General features: G+C 39.7%; 2 long non-coding RNA genes and 1 pseudogene across 2 annotated transcripts; all 3 read right to left on the minus strand.

Annotated features, from left to right (window-relative positions):
* Nucleotides 1-316: 316 nt before the first annotated feature.
* LOC132622130 (uncharacterized) lies at nt 317-18,599 on the minus strand (annotated as a pseudogene).
* On the minus strand, nt 2,525-4,074 carry LOC132623318 (uncharacterized). Its single transcript, XR_009576195.1, has 2 exons — nt 3,770-4,074; nt 2,525-2,828 (listed from the first exon to the last, which is right to left on the minus strand). It is a non-coding gene; the product is annotated as an uncharacterized LOC132623318 (long non-coding RNA).
* Nucleotides 9,105-10,653, minus strand: LOC132623377 (uncharacterized). The gene is made up of 2 exons (XR_009576216.1): nt 10,350-10,653; nt 9,105-9,408 (listed from the first exon to the last, which is right to left on the minus strand). It is a non-coding gene; the product is annotated as an uncharacterized LOC132623377 (long non-coding RNA).
* Nucleotides 18,600-18,917: the final 318 nt, after the last annotated feature.

Genomic DNA, 18,917 nt, shown 5'->3' on the forward strand with positions numbered 1-18,917 from the left:
TATTTCTCATCCCAACTTCTTCACTTCTCATCTTTGAATTCTAATCTATCTTTAGTTTCCGCATTTTTGTTGTTGAATCCGTGTCTTCCACAAGCCGGATCTTATCAGAATGTTGTCCAAGAAAATAAACTTGCATCAAGATACATCTGAACCGCAGCAAATTCCAAGTTGACATTAATCTATTTTTCTTGTATTCAAATACGTATGACATTAGCAGAAAACTTAACTTGCTACTTAATTTGAAAATGAAAGCACCAAAAGATCATCAATAATTCAAACCGCTAGCGCTGCTTCATCATATCCTCATCGTCAGCCTCATCTTCACTGTCCTTTACTATCATATCACGGACTTTGTCTGCCTCAACATCTTCACTGTCATCACCAGTTCACCACCTTCTTTCTCTGCCTCGTGACAAAAACAAGTTAAAGGGTCGGGCCAGAACTCATACTTGATTATATCACCAACTTCATCCCTTTGATTGACTTCACTGAACCACCTAAAGAAGCTTTCCTCCGCAACTCCCATGCCTTCTGCCCATTTTATTGACGAAGCAATAATTTTTGTACGTCCATCATCTTCAAGGAAGGTGTATGTCTTCCAGAGCTTTGTGTTCTCAAAATAAGCATTTAGATCTGTGAGGACCCCACCGCCTGGGTCGCCAAGGACCGGTGAGTAGACCCCTTGCGGGCCCCCTCCATGACATGCATGCTTGACATACTCAGGTATTGTAGCAGTGAAATCACACCAGTTCGCTGCGCCCTGCAGAGCTTCGAACCCGTGACCTTAGGCCTTTTGTTCTCCCAAAGGAGACGACTCTCACCAATTGAGCTGCAGCTCAACTGGTAAGAGGCTCTCCTTCGGGGGACAAAGAGCTTGAGGTCACGGGTTCGAAGTGCTGCAGCACGCAGCGAACTGGTGTGATTTCCTGCCTACAATAATGCAGTGTACATGAGCAAGTCATGGAGGGCAACCCGCAGCATGCATGGGTTACACCTGCGGATCCTCAAACACAAGTCGCCTTTTTTGTGAGGACCCCACCGCCTGGGTCGCCCAGGACCGGTGAGTAGACCCCTTGCGGGCCCCCTCCATGACATGCATGCTTGACATACTCAGGTATTGTATGGACAGGAAATCACACCAGTTCGCTGCGCCCTGGTGTGATTTCCTGTCCATACAATACCTGAGTATGTCAAGCATGCATGTCATGGAGGGGGCCCGCAAGGGGTCTACTCACCGGTCCTGGGCGACCCAGGCGGTGGGGTCCTCACAAGATCAAAGTTGAAAGTGATGGTACAACCCGATTTTACATCTTCAGAGTCTTCCGCTTTGACTGAACTTAGAAACTTGAAAATTTTATAGTCCTCTTCACTGAAAAGCCCACCAAGAATAGGAAGCTTCATCAAAGCTGTCGACCAAAAGCCAGGAATATCTTTAATAATATTTTTCCGCTTCTCATAGATCGGCTGGCGGATCCGATTGTACTTCTGTGCTACTTTCAGCAATTCACCACTCGCTTTTTCGTTAATCTTCTCCAGCTCCTTTTGAAACTCTTGCAATTTTTCAACGCATCGAACCAGCTACTTTCCGTCATCAATAATGTTGTTGTTTTCCTTCTCCTCTGTTAATTTCTCCAACTTTCTCTGCTTCTTCTTCTTCTGTTTGTCATTCCCATCTTTGACAATTCATCACTCCCGTGATTTGTTATCTGCGAAGTGAATGCAATTTCAATTAAATTAATTATGTTTGGAAATTGGAAGTACAATGATACTTTGTTCATTTACACTAGCTTAATTGAAAATGAAACTCATTCATGCCACTAAGATAATTAACATTTCAAATAAAGCATGACGGACCTGTACCACACCCTAAAGGTCCTTACTCCTTCAAATATCAACAGCTAATTAATCAGAGTCGCTAACTACTCATCCTTTGCCCACAGATGATGATCTGTTCATCAATTTAACCCCATCATTATAAATTCATCAATCCTGTAAATAAAAAAAATAATCAAACCCTGCTAATGTAAATGTAAGTGTATATGTTGAACCGAGGTTTCTCCCTAAATATATATAGATAAATTAACCTTCATAATTGTAAATGTAGCGAAGCTCTAAAACACCTTAAGCCATCAAATAGGGTCTAAAATGTCTATCTAGCATTGAAAATAAAACTTATCCATGCCACTAAGATTACTAACTTTCAAATAGCTTATCAATCCCCATCCTAATGAAATGGGATATTGTTTAATTTTGGCATCTTTTGGAAAGAAGAATTCAAATTTCAAGCGATTGAATGACACTAAAACAACTGTGTGAGGTTGGCATATGATCAAATTGTAGGGCATAATGTGTCATCTCATTGTTCTTTGATTGTTAAGATAAGGCGTATAATGTCACGCCCCGAACCATGGCCTGGACGTAACACGGCACTCGGTGCCTGACTACATGTGACCGAGCGAACCACATGACTTGCTGAATCATCATGATGCATAACATAAGCGGAATATAACGTGAATGCATGATGAGCCTTTATAAAACATAATAAGTCATAATACTTAATAAAGTACTTGTTTAAACATGAGTGAGCCAAAATGGCTATGCGACTTCGATTATCTGACATGACATAACTGTCTGTTCTAGTCTATGAAACCTCTATCATGAGTCTGACTGAAAAACATACTTACTGGGACAAGGCCCCCAGCATACCTTTAGATGCATAACTAATCATAAGATAAAAGTTGACTAAACCCCGAATGAGATGGGGCTCACAAATAAGCTGATACGAATGCTGTCCTACTGAGCAGATGTGTCGTCCTGTATATCAGTACCTGCATCGTGAAATGCAGGCCCCCGGGCAATAAAAAGGGGACGTCAGCACATTGAATGTACTGGTATGTAAAGCAACCGGAAGAAACAACATGGAACATGTAATAACATAGTAAGAACTGAAACTGAAAACTTGGACATGAACATGAGCATGAGCATGAGTACAAAATCATGAAATTTAAAACTGAAACTGAGTACTGGAAGCATGAGATAGTCTGTAGTAATCTGTAATAATCTATAATACCGACATAAACCACCACGGGGAGGAGCGTGGAGTCTGATCTCTGCCCGATCAGCTAAGCCATCTCGTACCTTGCCGGGGCACGAGACATGAACATAACATGAATGGATCCAAATCCCTCAATGGGGAACATATAAAGGAATCGTCCTACTGGGCGGAGCGATTCTTATCCTACGTTGGCATACGTAGTTTCAGGCTATCTGAGCCTTCTCGGTATTATTACAACTCCCGAACATGAAAATAATATAGTTGGCTAAGAAGCCCATGACTTTCGTGAATTAACTTGTACTTGTATTGAAATCATGATTTCACGAAAGGACTTGTAAACATATTTTCATGAAATAACTTGTAAACTTGATCATGAGAAATACCATAATGCATAATCATACGTTTGTAGCTGACTTGAAAACATGCTTGTAATTTGTAAAATAACATTTTACAATTTCATATAAACATCATGAGAACACATGAGGAAGAATTCATGATTCATGGATTAAGCTAGGATTCCTAATGTCCGAAATGGAGGTTTAGGAACACAATAACGAACATATATACGGAATTCATGTACATACATACATACATAATTACGGGCTACCAATACATTGGGTTTAATGCCCTAGGAGTTGAACTTCATAGAATTTACTAAACGGATCATGGGGAAGAACATAGAAGTTCCCACATGTGGATGGAAGTTCTACATACCTTAACCTTCCGCTTTTGGGCGTATCACAATGTCCTTCACCCCCTTCAACTTCAATCTATAGCATACAAGTCATAGTGATTCTATATTAGCAACAATATCCATGTTTTGTTCATCTAAGCATTTTATCAAACACTTAGTGGGCATGAAGCTCTATAACCCCCATTAATGGTGTTTTCTTCACCAAATCCCCATTCTTTTACTTCTAACAATTTCTACAGTCTCAATTAGATGCAATTAACATCATTCTTCATAATCCATATGAATACAACAATCCCAAGTCATCAATCCAACAATTCTAACATAGTTCATATAATCATCTTCAACAAACCCAATTATTATACTCTCAAGAATTCATCAATTCATAACTATAAATGATTAGGGAGTAGAAATATTACCTTTCAAGAGTAGTAATCACGAAATCAACACCCCCAAGTCCGATCTTGGGCTTAAAATGACGACAACGACTTGTACTACACTTTTTCCTTCAGGGGCTTTGGGATTCGGGGCCTTAAACTTGGTTGATTTTCTAATTTCTCTCTCTAATTTCCCTTCTCTCTCACTTCCTCTCTCTAAAATCTGAATTTGGAGAAAGAAATGGGCTGCTAGGGTTATATTTCCCTTTTATACCAAGGGAAAATGGGTTTGACCCAACTTGAAAACGGGTTGAGACCTTGCTGTCTTAAAACGTCCATATCTCCTTATCCCGACGTCTCCTGTGAACCCACAACCTATGGTTGGATAGGTTTTTCAATTATCTACAACTTTCGTTCTTTGAGTTTTCCCAAATTCCCAAGTTATGATAGGGTTATGGCCTCCCGAAGTCAGGTGACCCGAAACGTATATACGGACCAAGATACGGTCACTGTTACGGTCCCGTAACACGAGGTACGGACCGTAACTTGGTACCGTACCTTGGTGAAAATTTCCAGTGAGGTTCTGGAAATTTTCGGGACGTTACGGTCCACTGTTACGGCCCGTAACACGTGTTACGGTCCGTAACGTCACCGTTACGCTGGCAGAAATTTCCAGCGAACATGCTTCAGTAAAATGGGCATAACTCTTTGCCCAGATGTCCGTTTGACCCCCGTAAGATACCGTTGGAAAGCTATTTCAAAGGGATACAACTTTCATCAAGGAAGTTTTCTCAAATTCCCAACGGATTTGCATGAAATTTGACTGGAAGGCAGACGTATCAAAAACTTAGCCGATTCTATAGGATTTCAAGTGCCTTACTATTAGCCATATTGAGACGATCATATCTCCTTGCTCCGATCTCTGATTGGCTTGATCCTTATATCGTTAGAAAGGTATTTCTACATACTACAACTTCATTGATAGTACCTTCCAAAATTCCAAACCGATCAAGGAGTTATCGCTGCCCGAAATAGGCCTATCAACCATTTTCGCAAAACGTTCAAACCTTCCATGTTTCCACTAGAACTCTAATGATATGAGCTTAAACTCAGTCCTAAAATGCGGGGTGTTACAATATCTCCCCCTTGGGATGATTCGTCCTCGAATGATGGGTCATGGTTAAGAATATGGCTAGACATGGCTTGATTACATGAACGTGAAGGAAACATGACATGAAACATGGAGACTGAATTAACATGACATGGTTACATGGAAACGTGAATACTGAGACATGAACATGGGCACTGGATAGCTGACATGAGCGTGGAACATGAGACATAGCATGACATGGGGCATGAAAACTGACATGACATAGTTTCTTGAAAACATCAGTGCCCAAACATGAGACATGAATAGCGAATACATGAACTCGAACGTTAAACGTGAGGCAGGAATACATAAGGGACATTATAACTCCTCTCCAAAATGTCATTAAGCCATCATTATGTCGATACTCGTAATTCTTGCCCAACACACAACGTATACCTTGCTTTCCTTAACAACTTTCGTCTCCTACCTCAAATGTCTTTGAAATCTCATTTGGAATCATTAACTATTACTTCTTACTCGTCAACATGTCGTATACGTCATACCCTTCGTGGGTCTATTCGCGGTACGCTAACGGAGAAATTTCCTAGGTGTAACATTCTCCCCTTCTGTTGGAACATACGTCCGCAAATTATAACATTCAGGATTCTACAAAAATTTCGCCAGAGTTTCCCCTGTAGTACGGCACTACCAACCTGTCACAACAACCCATAATATCATTGCCTCACAGGGCTACATCACAATAGCATTATACATTGGCCACACACGACCAAAAGCATGAAAACAAAGCTTACATACCTCAAAATCTTGGTGCTTCATCATAAATCTCTTCTGTCTCACATTTGTGTAAAATTTCTGGAAATTCTGTGTCATTTTCAAACGCTTCTGTATCAACTTGACTTTCTCCATAACTTGATAAACCAAACTTGGTCCTAGCAACTCTGCTTCACCAATTTCTAACCAACCAATTGGTGATCTACACCTTTGCCCATACACAGCTTCAAATGGAGCCATCCCAATACTAGTTTGATAATTATTATTATACGAAAACTCAATGAGAGACAGGTGATCATCCCAATTACCATTGAAATCAAGGACACATGGTTACTGAACTAAATGAATACATGACTACTAAACTGTTGAGATACTAAATTGAATGTCTATTGAACTGACTGAAGACTGGCTGACTGAATACTGAGCTAACTGAATACTGGATTAGCTGAATACTGAGCTGGCATGAATACGTGAGTACTGGACTGATACCTGAGTATTAAGCTGACATAGATATCTGAGTATTGAACTAACATGAGTATCATAACATGAGATCTGAATAGCGTATCTGTCTGACCATTTGTCTGAGGATGAAAAGCTGTGCTAAGGTTCACCTCCGTACCCAAATCCTTTCTGAAAGGATTTTCAGAAGTTCGCTGTGAACTGAGCACCAAAATCTGAAATAATGGACACTAAGGTCCCATACAATCCAGAAATTTCATTAACATATGACTTGGCATAATCTTCTTGTTCAATCTGTGGTCTTAGCTGGCAAGAAGTGCGCTGACTTCGTATGTCTGTCCACAATTACCCAAATTAAATCATGCCTCCTAGTTGAACGAGGTAGACCTGATACAAAGCCCATATTGATTATTTCCTATTTCCAGACAGGAATATCAGCACCCTGAGCCAAGCCACCAGGCCTCTGGTGTTCGGCTTTCACTTGCTGACAATTCGGGCACTTAGCTACAAAATCTGCCACATCCTTCTTCATATCGTTCCACCAGTAAATCTCCTTGATATCATGATACACCTTAGTGGAACCTGGGTAAATGGAATACCTAGAGTTGTGAGCTTCTAACATGATTCGATCTCTGAGTCCATCAACATCTGGAACGCATAATCTGCCTTGATATCTCAAGGTACCATTATCTCCCTCCTGTTCAAAAGCTAAGGCTTTCTATTCGTGAATCCCCTCTTTCATCTGCAGCAAGTAGGAATCACCAAACTGCTTCTCTCTAACTTAAATGACCAAGTAGGAATTCCATGTTCTGGGCAATAACTCCACCCACTTCGGAGTCTGAAAGTCGAATTCCTAGCTGGGAGAAGTAGTGAAATTCTTTCACCTTAGTTCTCTTGTCTGCCTAAATCATGAGTTGTACTTCCCATACTTGATTTTTTTTTTTTTTGAGATACTTCCTAAAATACTCATAGTACAGTTGTACGCTAAGTCTTTTACGAGCACCTTAGAGATTAGAGGCTTGTGCAATGGCACTACCTTTATGACACATAACTGGGCATGATCTCATAGCTTTTCTGTGATCGCCTAATCGATAGTAATTGAACTTGACACGATTCGTTCAACGATCATTTTACTCACTTCGGGTTTCCTCTAAGATGAGGCATATTTCTTATGGAGACTATCTCATTATGCCAACTTAACTGAACTGAGGTTCTTCATATCTCATACTAACCATTCAGGTCTTCAATTATCTCGCTGGACTTACTAGCGATTTATGCATCTCCCCCTTAGACCAAGGCTAACATCTTATACTTATAAATTCTTCTCTTCTGATGGGATTGCAATTAACATTTCTTATCTTCTGTAATTTCTTTGTATTCTACAACACTGACGATTTTTTTTTTGACTCACATCTGAGCAATTTCTCATGGGGAAAAACTAAATTTACTTACATGAACGGGTTGCTACTGTATTCATAACTGGCATACTCCATCTTAATGACTTAACTCTGCTCACACTGTAAATATTAGGACAACCCCTTTTTGACAACTCTTAAAGGCTATTCTTCTGTAGTTTGCTCTTTTACGGCTTAGCTGATTTCTTCTTCCACTAATCACTCTACTCTGAACTTAACTTAAGCCCTTGGTTTCTAACACACATTCGGATGTATCCGAACTGTCACCCACTCAAAGTGTTCATCTGAATAGGGAATCAAATTATATTTCTCAAGGTTAGCCGCACTCGTAACTTAGTCAAATTTTATCATTACTATTTACATGGCTTTTCCAGACATATTACGAATTTATATCTTATTCTCCTTCTATTTCTAGGCAAAAATTTGGCAGAGTTTCCTATGTATTTCTTACTATCCCAAAACCTGCACGCAGGAAATACCAACAATGCCTCACAAGGCCAACATATATACATATATCATATCATATCGTAGCCACACAGGGCTCCCAATTTTGACAACAGTATAGAAATGATTAACTTACCTCATATGTCCAACTCAAACTGTACATGTTACACTTTCCTGTTTATTTTCCCTTTCAATCTTTAACTGCAGATAGAGTGGGTCCTGATGACCTCCGGTAGAAAACTGTCTCCCACCACTCCTTTGAGATCCTCCATGATTTACCTTTCTCAAGAACATCATTATCATTCAACATACCATTCATTCCACTTTCAATAGCACTTGAAGTCTCATTCGTTACCAGTAAGTACTGCACAATTGTACCCCCTATGGGTAAACATCCTTACTTGGACCTTGAATTTTCTATTCATCTCCTGCACATTCGAAACGTACGTAATTCGAGAGGAAAAGAAGTTTCTTATTGCTCTAAGATTTATGGCACGATCTAGAGTAGAAAGAAATGAGACAATCCTGAATGTCTTGGTGGTCAACTGTTTATATGTATGGCGCGCACACACATATAAAAGTGACCCCACTGGACACGGTTTCATAGACTCCCTAAGACACTTGAACCTAGGCTTTGATACCAAGCTTTGCCACACCCCGAACCATGGCCTGGACGTAACACGGCACTCGGTGCCTGACTACATGTGACCGAGCGAACCAAATGACTTGCTGAATCATCATGATGCATAACATAAGTGGAATATAACGTGAATGCATGATGAGCCTTTATAAAACATAATAAGTCATAATACTTAATAAAGTACTTGTTTAAACATGAGTGAGCCAAAATGGCTATGCGACTTCGATTATCTGACATGACATAACTGTCTGTTCTAGTCTATGAAACCTCTATCATGAGTCTGACTGAAAAACATACTTACTGGGACAAGGCCCCCAGCATACCTTTAGATGCATAACTAATCATAAGATAAAAGTTGACTAAACCCCGAATGAGATGGGGCTCACAAATAAGCTGATACGAATGCTGTCCTACTGAGCAGATGTGTCGTCCTGTATATCAGTACCTGCATCGTGAAATGCAGGCCCCCGGGCAATAAAAAGGGGACGTCAGCACATTGAATGTACTGGTATGTAAAGCAACCGGAAGAAACAACATGGAACATGTAATAACATAGTAAGAACTGAAACTGAAAACTTGGACATGAACATGAGCATGAGCATGAGTACAAAATCATGAAATTTAAAACTGAAACTGAGTACTGGAAGCATGAGATAGTCTGTAGTAATCTGTAATAATCTATAATACCGACATAAACCACCACGGGGAGGAGCGTGGAGTCTGATCTCTGCCCGATCAGCTAAGCCATCTCGTACCTTGCCGGGGCACGAGACATGAACATAACATGAATGGATCCAAATCCCTCAATGGGGAACATATAAAGGAATCGTCCTACTGGGCGGAGCGATTCTTATCCTACGTTGGCATACGTAGTTTCAGGCTATCTGAGCCTTCTCGGTATTATTACAACTCCCGAACATGAAAATAATATAGTTGGCTAAGAAGCCCATGACTTTCGTGAATTAACTTGTACTTGTATTGAAATCATGATTTCACGAAAGGACTTGTAAACATATTTTCATGAAATAACTTGTAAACTTGATCATGAGAAATACCATAATGCATAATCATACGTTTGTAGCTGACTTGAAAACATGCTTGTAATTTGTAAAATAACATTTTACAATTTCATATAAACATCATGAGAACACATGAGGAAGAATTCATGATTCATGGATTAAGCTAGGATTCCTAATGTCCGAAATGGAGGTTTAGGAACACAATAACGAACATATATACGGAATTCATGTACATACATACATACATAATTACGGGCTACCAATACATTGGGTTTAATGCCCTAGGAGTTGAACTTCATAGAATTTACTAAACGGATCATGGGGAAGAACATAGAAGTTCCCACATGTGGATGGAAGTTCTACATACCTTAACCTTCCGCTTTTGGGCGTATCACAATGTCCTTCACCCCCTTCAACTTCAATCTATAGCATACAAGTCATAGTGATTCTATATTAGCAACAATATCCATGTTTTGTTCATCTAAGCATTTTATCAAACACTTAGTGGGCATGAAGCTCTATAACCCCCATTAATGGTGTTTTCTTCACCAAATCCCCATTCTTTTACTTCTAACAATTTCTACAGTCTCAATTAGATGCAATTAACATCATTCTTCATAATCCATATGAATACAACAATCCCAAGTCATCAATCCAACAATTCTAACATAGTTCATATAATCATCTTCAACAAACCCAATTATTATACTCTCAAGAATTCATCAATTCATAACTATAAATGATTAGGGAGTAGAAATATTACCTTTCAAGAGTAGTAATCACGAAATCAACACCCCCAAGTCCGATCTTGGGCTTAAAATGACGACAACGACTTGTACTACACTTTTTCCTTCAGGGGCTTTGGGATTCGGGGCCTTAAACTTGGTTGATTTTCTAATTTCTCTCTCTAATTTCCCTTCTCTCTCACTTCCTCTCTCTAAAATCTGAATTTGGAGAAAGAAATGGGCTGCTAGGGTTATATTTCCCTTTTATACCAAGGGAAAATGGGTTTGACCCAACTTGAAAACGGGTTGAGACCTTGCTGTCTTAAAACGTCCATATCTCCTTATCCCGACGTCTCCTGTGAACCCACAACCTATGGTTGGATAGGTTTTTCAATTATCTACAACTTTCGTTCTTTGAGTTTTCCCAAATTCCCAAGTTATGATAGGGTTATGGCCTCCCGAAGTCAGGTGACCCGAAACGTATATACGGACCAAGATACGGTCACTGTTACGGTCCCGTAACACGAGGTACGGACCGTAACTTGGTACCGTACCTTGGTGAAAATTTCCAGTGAGGTTCTGGAAATTTTCGGGACGTTACGGTCCACTGTTACGGCCCGTAACACGTGTTACGGTCCGTAACGTCACCGTTACGCTGGCAGAAATTTCCAGCGAACATGCTTCAGTAAAATGGGCATAACTCTTTGCCCAGATGTCCGTTTGACCCCCGTAAGATACCGTTGGAAAGCTATTTCAAAGGGATACAACTTTCATCAAGGAAGTTTTCTCAAATTCCCAACGGATTTGCATGAAATTTGACTGGAAGGCAGACGTATCAAAAACTTAGCCGATTCTATAGGATTTCAAGTGCCTTACTATTAGCCATATTGAGACGATCATATCTCCTTGCTCCGATCTCTGATTGGCTTGATCCTTATATCGTTAGAAAGGTATTTCTACATACTACAACTTCATTGATAGTACCTTCCAAAATTCCAAACCGATCAAGGAGTTATCGCTGCCCGAAATAGGCCTATCAACTATTTTCGCAAAACGTTCAAACCTTCCATGTTTCCACTAGAACTCTAATGATATGAGCTTAAACTCAGTCCTAAAATGCGGGGTGTTACATACAAGCTTTGAGATAATTAAAGGTTTACCTTGTTCAAATTAGCACGTGCATCCGCAATCAAATCCAGATGCTCCATCTTCATATTCCAAATCTTATTCAATGCTTCACGTTCTTCTTGTTCAGAAGCATACTCCTAAAAAAAATCAATTAGTGCGTATAAAAAGAAGAAAAAAACTACTTATATAACAGAAGAAACAATTATTTGGATTCACTAAGCACTATAATGGCGTGAGGCATTGTAGGATGAAAAATTAAAGGAAAGACATTCATACCTTTTCGAGAAGGCTGAGAACAAGCTTCCTGAATTTTTTTTGGATTTTCAAGCTCTTCAAGAGCAGTACAAATTGCAAAAGAGTCAACTTGCCATGACTTCCTAGGAACCATACCATGGCTTTGAGAACGAAATTTAGGTCTTCTGTCATGGTCTTTATGTCAAATTCCCAATTATAGTTTGTAATGTTATCAAGTGATGTTGTCAACCCATCTCCAACGACCTTTCTTTTTTTGCTTTTTGTTTTTCATACGGCATTTCTTAGCAGGTAGTTCTTGATCTATTTGGTTAAACACACATACCTACCTCCTCCATATGTCTCCATTTTTTTGTCCGAGGATGACATATTCAACAGAACAAGCTACAAGCTACAGAAGAAGAGAATCAGTCGAATATATTGTCACATGTACAGAGAGAGACAGATGCTAAATGTAAATTAATGGGAATAAAAAGAGTCTTTAGTTACTATTGGAGTGAAGCAATGTGTTGCAACTTTTTCTTCTTGTATGTGGGAATAAATATCCGAGGGTATTCTCGTACCGAGGAACACGATGTCCGAGGACGCTGGGTCTCGGAACATTGGGAGAAAGCAGGCTCGGAGGACTAAAGTGTAGACGAGAAGTTTCCACAGTCGCAAGAGTCTCCAACGGATCTATACAACTGTCTCCCACTCCCAACAACTCCCATCACATCAGCCATCATCGAGCAGAGTGTCACTGTGCGCAGAGTACAAGTTGCGTCACTCAACTGACGTCACCTAAGTAACATACCAAGGGTCTGTCTATCTAAACGAAGCTTAGGAGAGAAGAAAGAGCATCACACTTTTGTACCCAAGTTCTCACTTCTTGTATTATTATTTGGCTAAGAAATATACTTGCTCTCGGAGATCTGATCATTATTGTGATTTTCTTACTTTCCATTTACACTATTAACTTAGATAAATATTATTACTTGTATCCCTTTTAAGAAAAACAACCAAACCCCGAGCTCATTCAAGAGAGTCTCCGGATTGAATACGACCTACTTGTCTTTAAACACGTAAAAACAAATCTCTAACTTCGTTTTTTGGTAGCTAACGATTTTACCGGAAAACACTTCTCTCTCCCTTTAAGAAAGGGTTTTAGGGTTTTACGTAACACGGAGTAGCTAAAGCTTTTTCAACTTCTCTTCATTGTAGGTAGTTTTCACGTCTAGAGGACATATGAAATTTCATTTTCCAGTCTTCTCTTGTTTCCAATTATTATTGGGGTAGTGACTATCAATTGTCTAACACTTTTTTTGTTTATTGAAGTACAATCTAGGTACCAGTACTTGAGAATTCATAATAGTCATAGATTCATTACATAGGTAAAGAAATACTGAGTTGCAAAACAAATAGATAAAGACTTAAACTTTGGAAACAAACAAAGCTTGGGTCTCAAAGAAACCAATTAAAGCAGCTCATTATAAGCAAATCACGGTGGGAAAAACACCCAAGAGAGAATGAATAAACAAAACTAGCGCTAAATTTCAGCTATCAAGAGAAAAGTAGAAACTTTTTCTTGCTCGTCACCCATTAGGAAAACAAGCAAACAAATAAGGCACGAAAGGGAAAAATATACTAACAAAGTGTTTAGATCAAACCTCAAAAAGATGTTGAGAAACTTTTGTAAGTGCAAAGCTTCTTTACTACTCCGGGTAAGGGATGCAAACTTTTGGTATTCTTCTTTTGCAAGACTCTTGGGTAGGGGTGAGCGTTCGGTTTTATTAAACTTCAGTTTAGCTATTTCGGGTTCAGTTTTTTGAAGGTGGACACCAAACACCAAACCAAACTAGTTCGGTTCGGTTCTTTCGGTTTTGATTTTTTAAAGTTCGGTTCGGTTCGGTTTGGTTCGGTTTCGGTTTTTTCAATTCATTTTTTTTAATATAATATTAGAAGCGATTCCATTGACACTAATTCATATTCTCAAAAGCAATAAAACATAAAACTGATAAATTAAAATCAAAATCAAACAAACAGAATACACAAGAACAGAAAACTATAATCATAACATAGGATTACTAGGTGTTATATACATACCGTAAGAATAATCAAGAAAACACATAAAGGACATACATTAATCCTAAAGAGACATCCTAGTTACCTTTCTTTGTAAAGGATATTTGATTTTTTCAATTGAAGTGGAAAATTAGGAATACAAATGCAAAAGAGGACTAATTACAATTGGGTTTTTTTTGCTTTAAACTTAATGGGCCTGGACTATTTTAATTTTTTTGGGTAATGTATTAAATTTCGATGCGCGTTCGGTTTTATCAAACTTCGGTTCGGCTATTTCGGTTTCGGTTTTTTGACGGTGGACACCAAACACCGAACCAAACTAGTTCGGTTCGGTTCGGTTCGGTTTTTCGATTTTCGATATTTATGCCCAGCCCTACTCTTGGAGGGTTTAAGTGAAGTAATACTAACAAGTAGCCATCCAAAAAGTTAGTCATATTCTGACATGAGGAAAGAAAGCAAAAGGTACTCCCTCCGACCACCTTTACCTGTCCATTGTGCACTTCGCACACCCTAAGACATAATAAATAAATTGCATAATTTATCATGATACTCATATTAATTGATGCATATATAGGTTAATGGATTTGGAAAAAGATTTGGAATGACCAGTCTGTGAGGACCCACAGCTGGGCGCTAACCATACTGTGAAACCCCTGGGTATCTGACCCCATGAACATGCGTACATGACATGACATACTCAGGTATTGTGCGTGAGAGGGTGCTTAGCCAGTTCGATATACGCTGCAGCGGCTGGTATCGAACCCGCGACCTTGCAGTCACCTTTACATTCCCCTGAGGGAATCGACTCTTACCAATTGAGCTGCAGCTCAACTGGTAAGAGGCGCTTCCTTAGGGAGGACAAAAGTGACTGCAAGGTCGCGGGTTCGAAGCTCTGCAGAGTGTGCGAACTGGCTAAGCACCCTTTCACATACAATGGCTGAGTGTTACATGTCATGTACGCATGTTCATGGGGGGCAACCCGCAGCATGCATGGGTAACACCTGCGGATCCTCAAACATAAGTCGCCTTTTTTGTGAGGACCCATAGCTGGGCCTTGGCCATACTGTGAACCCTTGTGCCAGCCCCTTACAACTGGACACCATGACTTGTCATGACATACTCAGGTATTGTATGGCAGGAAATCACACCAGTTCGCTACGCGCTGCAGCGCTTCGAACCCGTGACCTCAAGCCTTTTGTCCTCCCGAAGGAGACGACTCTCACCAATTGAGCTGCAGCGCGTAGCGAACTGGTGTGATTTCCTGCCATACAATACCTGAGTATGTCATGACAAGTCATGGTGTCCAGTTGTAAGGGGCTGGCACAAGGGTTCACAGTATGGCCAAGGCCCAGCTGTGGGTCCTCACACAGTCAATGCTAAGGGTAAAATAAGATAGTGAACAAATAAAAGTGAAAAATCTATTTTTGAAATATGGGACAAGTAAAAGTGAATAGAGGGAGTAGTAAATAGAATGATCAAATTTGGAAACTGGGGCAAGAGTTAATGCTATAATACTCCCTCTGTCTCAAATTATTTGTCGTTTTTTTATTTTAAACGCCTCGTAAAAAATATTAATTAGGAGATTATTTGAGTAACTTTACCCTTATTTATATCTAACTTATATTCTCTCTTCATTAATTATTTATTCTATTTATGTGTCATCTCCACTAGTGACAAAATTCTACTAAGGGTAAAATGGGAAAAAATAGTTAATTATGCAAACAATAATTTGAGATAACTATTTTTAGTAACCACAACAAATAATTTGAGACAACATTAGATCACCTTAGAAAAATATTTTAGCGACTATGGACCTTTCAAATGTCTGCAATGTCCTATGCACCCCTCATCAAAATATTACTTCCTCTATTCCATTTTAGCTGGCATTATTTTCTTGTTGGGTCATTCCAAAAGGAGTGTGATTTTTTCTATATTTCGAAATAATTTAATTTTTATTTTATATTTTACCTTTAATTATATAATTTATTGTAAGATAAATTTCATGACATATAATATATATATATATATATATATATATATATATATATATATATATATATATATATATATATATATATATATATATATATATTGGTAACTAACCTGATTGTATTAATCACCAAGTGAGAATATATCACGCCCTGAACCATGGCCTGGGCGAAACACGGCACTCGGTGCCTTACATGTGACCGAGCGAACCACATGGCTTGCTGAATCATTATGAGACCGTATACGGTTAAAACCGAGCCAATGTAAGACCAGTGAGACCGGGGGCCGATGGTAGGTCCAAATGAGCACGAGTATGGTCGGTCTTTTCTTCAGACCGGGGGGATTGCACCGAATGCGGATGACCCGAAATAAGAGAAGTGTATTCGTTGATCCGGTGTCTCCGAACCAAACTCAACGTGGCTGTTAGTCCGGTTTTTCCAAGTCAAACTCGCGTGACCGTTGGTCCGGTTACTTCATGTTCGAACTGAATGTGGCCGTTGGTCCGGTTAATCAGTTGCGGTGCTGCCACGCGTCAAGACCGTTCTGTCATGTTGTACTGACAACTGTACGGGTGTCAGACCGTACAGTCCTATCTTATCCTTTTAGGGTTTCTTTATTCTAAGAGGCTTTGTATTGTATTCAAGGCCCATGAGACAAACCTATAAATAGAGGACATTTTACTACTTTGAGAGGTTGGCTTTTTTCAGATCTAGAACATTGTAATAGAAAAATATAGGCAAAATACATCAAAACACCCCTAAACTATACCCAAAATGTCGATATCACACCTAAACTATACGAGCGACCTATTACACACCTTAACATCTTAAAAGTGATATTTTTTGCCCCTCCAGAGCTGATGTGGCATAAATAAAATTTATAATTCAAAAATAGGCAAGTGAAGTCAAAATTAAATTTTTTTAAAAAAATTATTCCTCCACCACCACTGCCCCCCCAACCCCACCCCACGCCACCCCCATCTCTTCCAGCTTCAAACCACCGCCACCGCCATCGCCACTGCCACCCCGCCCTCCCTTCTCCTCCACCTTCACGCCACCCTACACCCCCAAACCCTTTTTCTTCATTTCACCAACACCACCCTCCCCCCTCCCTCCCCACCGCCGTTCTCCTCCCCCTCCCCAGTGAAACTCCACCACCAAAGCAACAATCCTCCATTGGTATACTTGTGAAATTTCCATTGATGTAACGTTGATAGCAAATTTGTTGCCATTTGCATCTAATCTACCTATAAAATAAAATGGGAAATATTAAAGAAATTTGCATCAAATGGGAAATTTTCTTCATTGTTGTTAAACAAAAATGAAGAAATTGTACGAACTGCCCTTCAAATAGGCAATGAAGAAATTGCACGGACTGCCCTTCAAATGGGCAATGAAGAAATTGCACGCGCTGCCCTTCAAATGGGTAATGAAGAAATTGCACGGACTGCCCTTCAAATGGGCAATGAAGAAATTGCACGCACTGCCCTTCAAATAGGAAATAATGAAGAAATTGCATGAACTGCCCTTTGGGGGGTGGCGGGAAGGTGGAGGAGAAGGGGGTGGGGTTGGGGGTGGCGGGAATGTGGAGGAGAAGGGGAGGGGTTGGGGGGATGGTTGAATAAAGAAGAGGAAGTTGCAAAAAAAAAAATATAATAATTTTAAAAAGAAAAAAGAAAAAGTACTGAAAATAATAAAATTTATTTTATTTCCACGTGGCATGCGCGTGTGGAACACCACAAGCTGTGAAAGTGGTATAATACCTTGCAGGGTGGTCTTAAATTCACTTTTAAGATGTTAAGGTGTGTAATAGGTCGCTCGTATAGTTTAGGTGTGATATCGACATTTCGGGTATAGTTTAGGGGTGTTTTGATGTATTTTTCCAAAAATATATTGAATCTTTCTCTCTTTCTCTGACTTTAGTCCAGATCTGTAGTTTTCTTTGACTTTGTTCATCCATTCAATACTATATATATATTGCCACACACACACACACACAGAGAGATATATATAGCTTAATCACCAATATCAATAAATTTATTAAAGACATTAACACATATATCTATATATATTATAGCAAACAAATTCATATATATTTCGTATCAACCAAAGGTAGATTAAAATTCATCCACATATCCTATGCCTCACTTACAAATTCAATTGATACCGAAATTCGGGGTAAACAGTTTGGCGCCCACCGTGGGGCTAGGATAATAGTGGTTTTTTAGTCTTTCCTTCTACCTCTTTTTACCCGTTTGATAAAGGAAGCTTCTGCCAATTCCTGCAAAAAACGGACCAAATGGCAAGCAGCGGACAGTCTGGTCATGTCAACAACAATGAGATTGTGGCCGAAAATGAGAACAGTGGGTTACGGAACCTACCAGCAGATCCAATAGATCCAAACTCTATTGATTCGAGGGAAGGCCTCAACCGACAGAACACCGTGAACCAGGAGAATGCCATCTTACCGACCATTGATCCCTTGAATACTCATAACTCAGTTACTTTATCTCGGGCCCAAGGCCGGAAGCACGGATACTCTGGATGAGATTAACTTACGTTTAATTTTTGAAATGTTGCAGGAACAGGGAACCGCCATAGCCGAATAGGGAATTGCAATAGCTCAGCTGCAAAGCAAAAATAATAAGGCAGCTCCGGAGAGGTCGAAGGGTGTCACCGAACCGAGGAGGGATGAAACACGGGTAGTCGAGAGTAATGGATCGGGAGCCGGTTCATCCACCGAAGTTCTGAAGATTCTTGAAACCTTGGCAAAGCGGGTAG

The sequence above is a fragment of the Lycium barbarum genome, chromosome 12 (assembly GCF_019175385.1).
Source record: "Lycium barbarum isolate Lr01 chromosome 12, ASM1917538v2, whole genome shotgun sequence".
Classification (NCBI taxonomy): Eukaryota; Viridiplantae; Streptophyta; class Magnoliopsida; order Solanales; family Solanaceae; genus Lycium; species Lycium barbarum.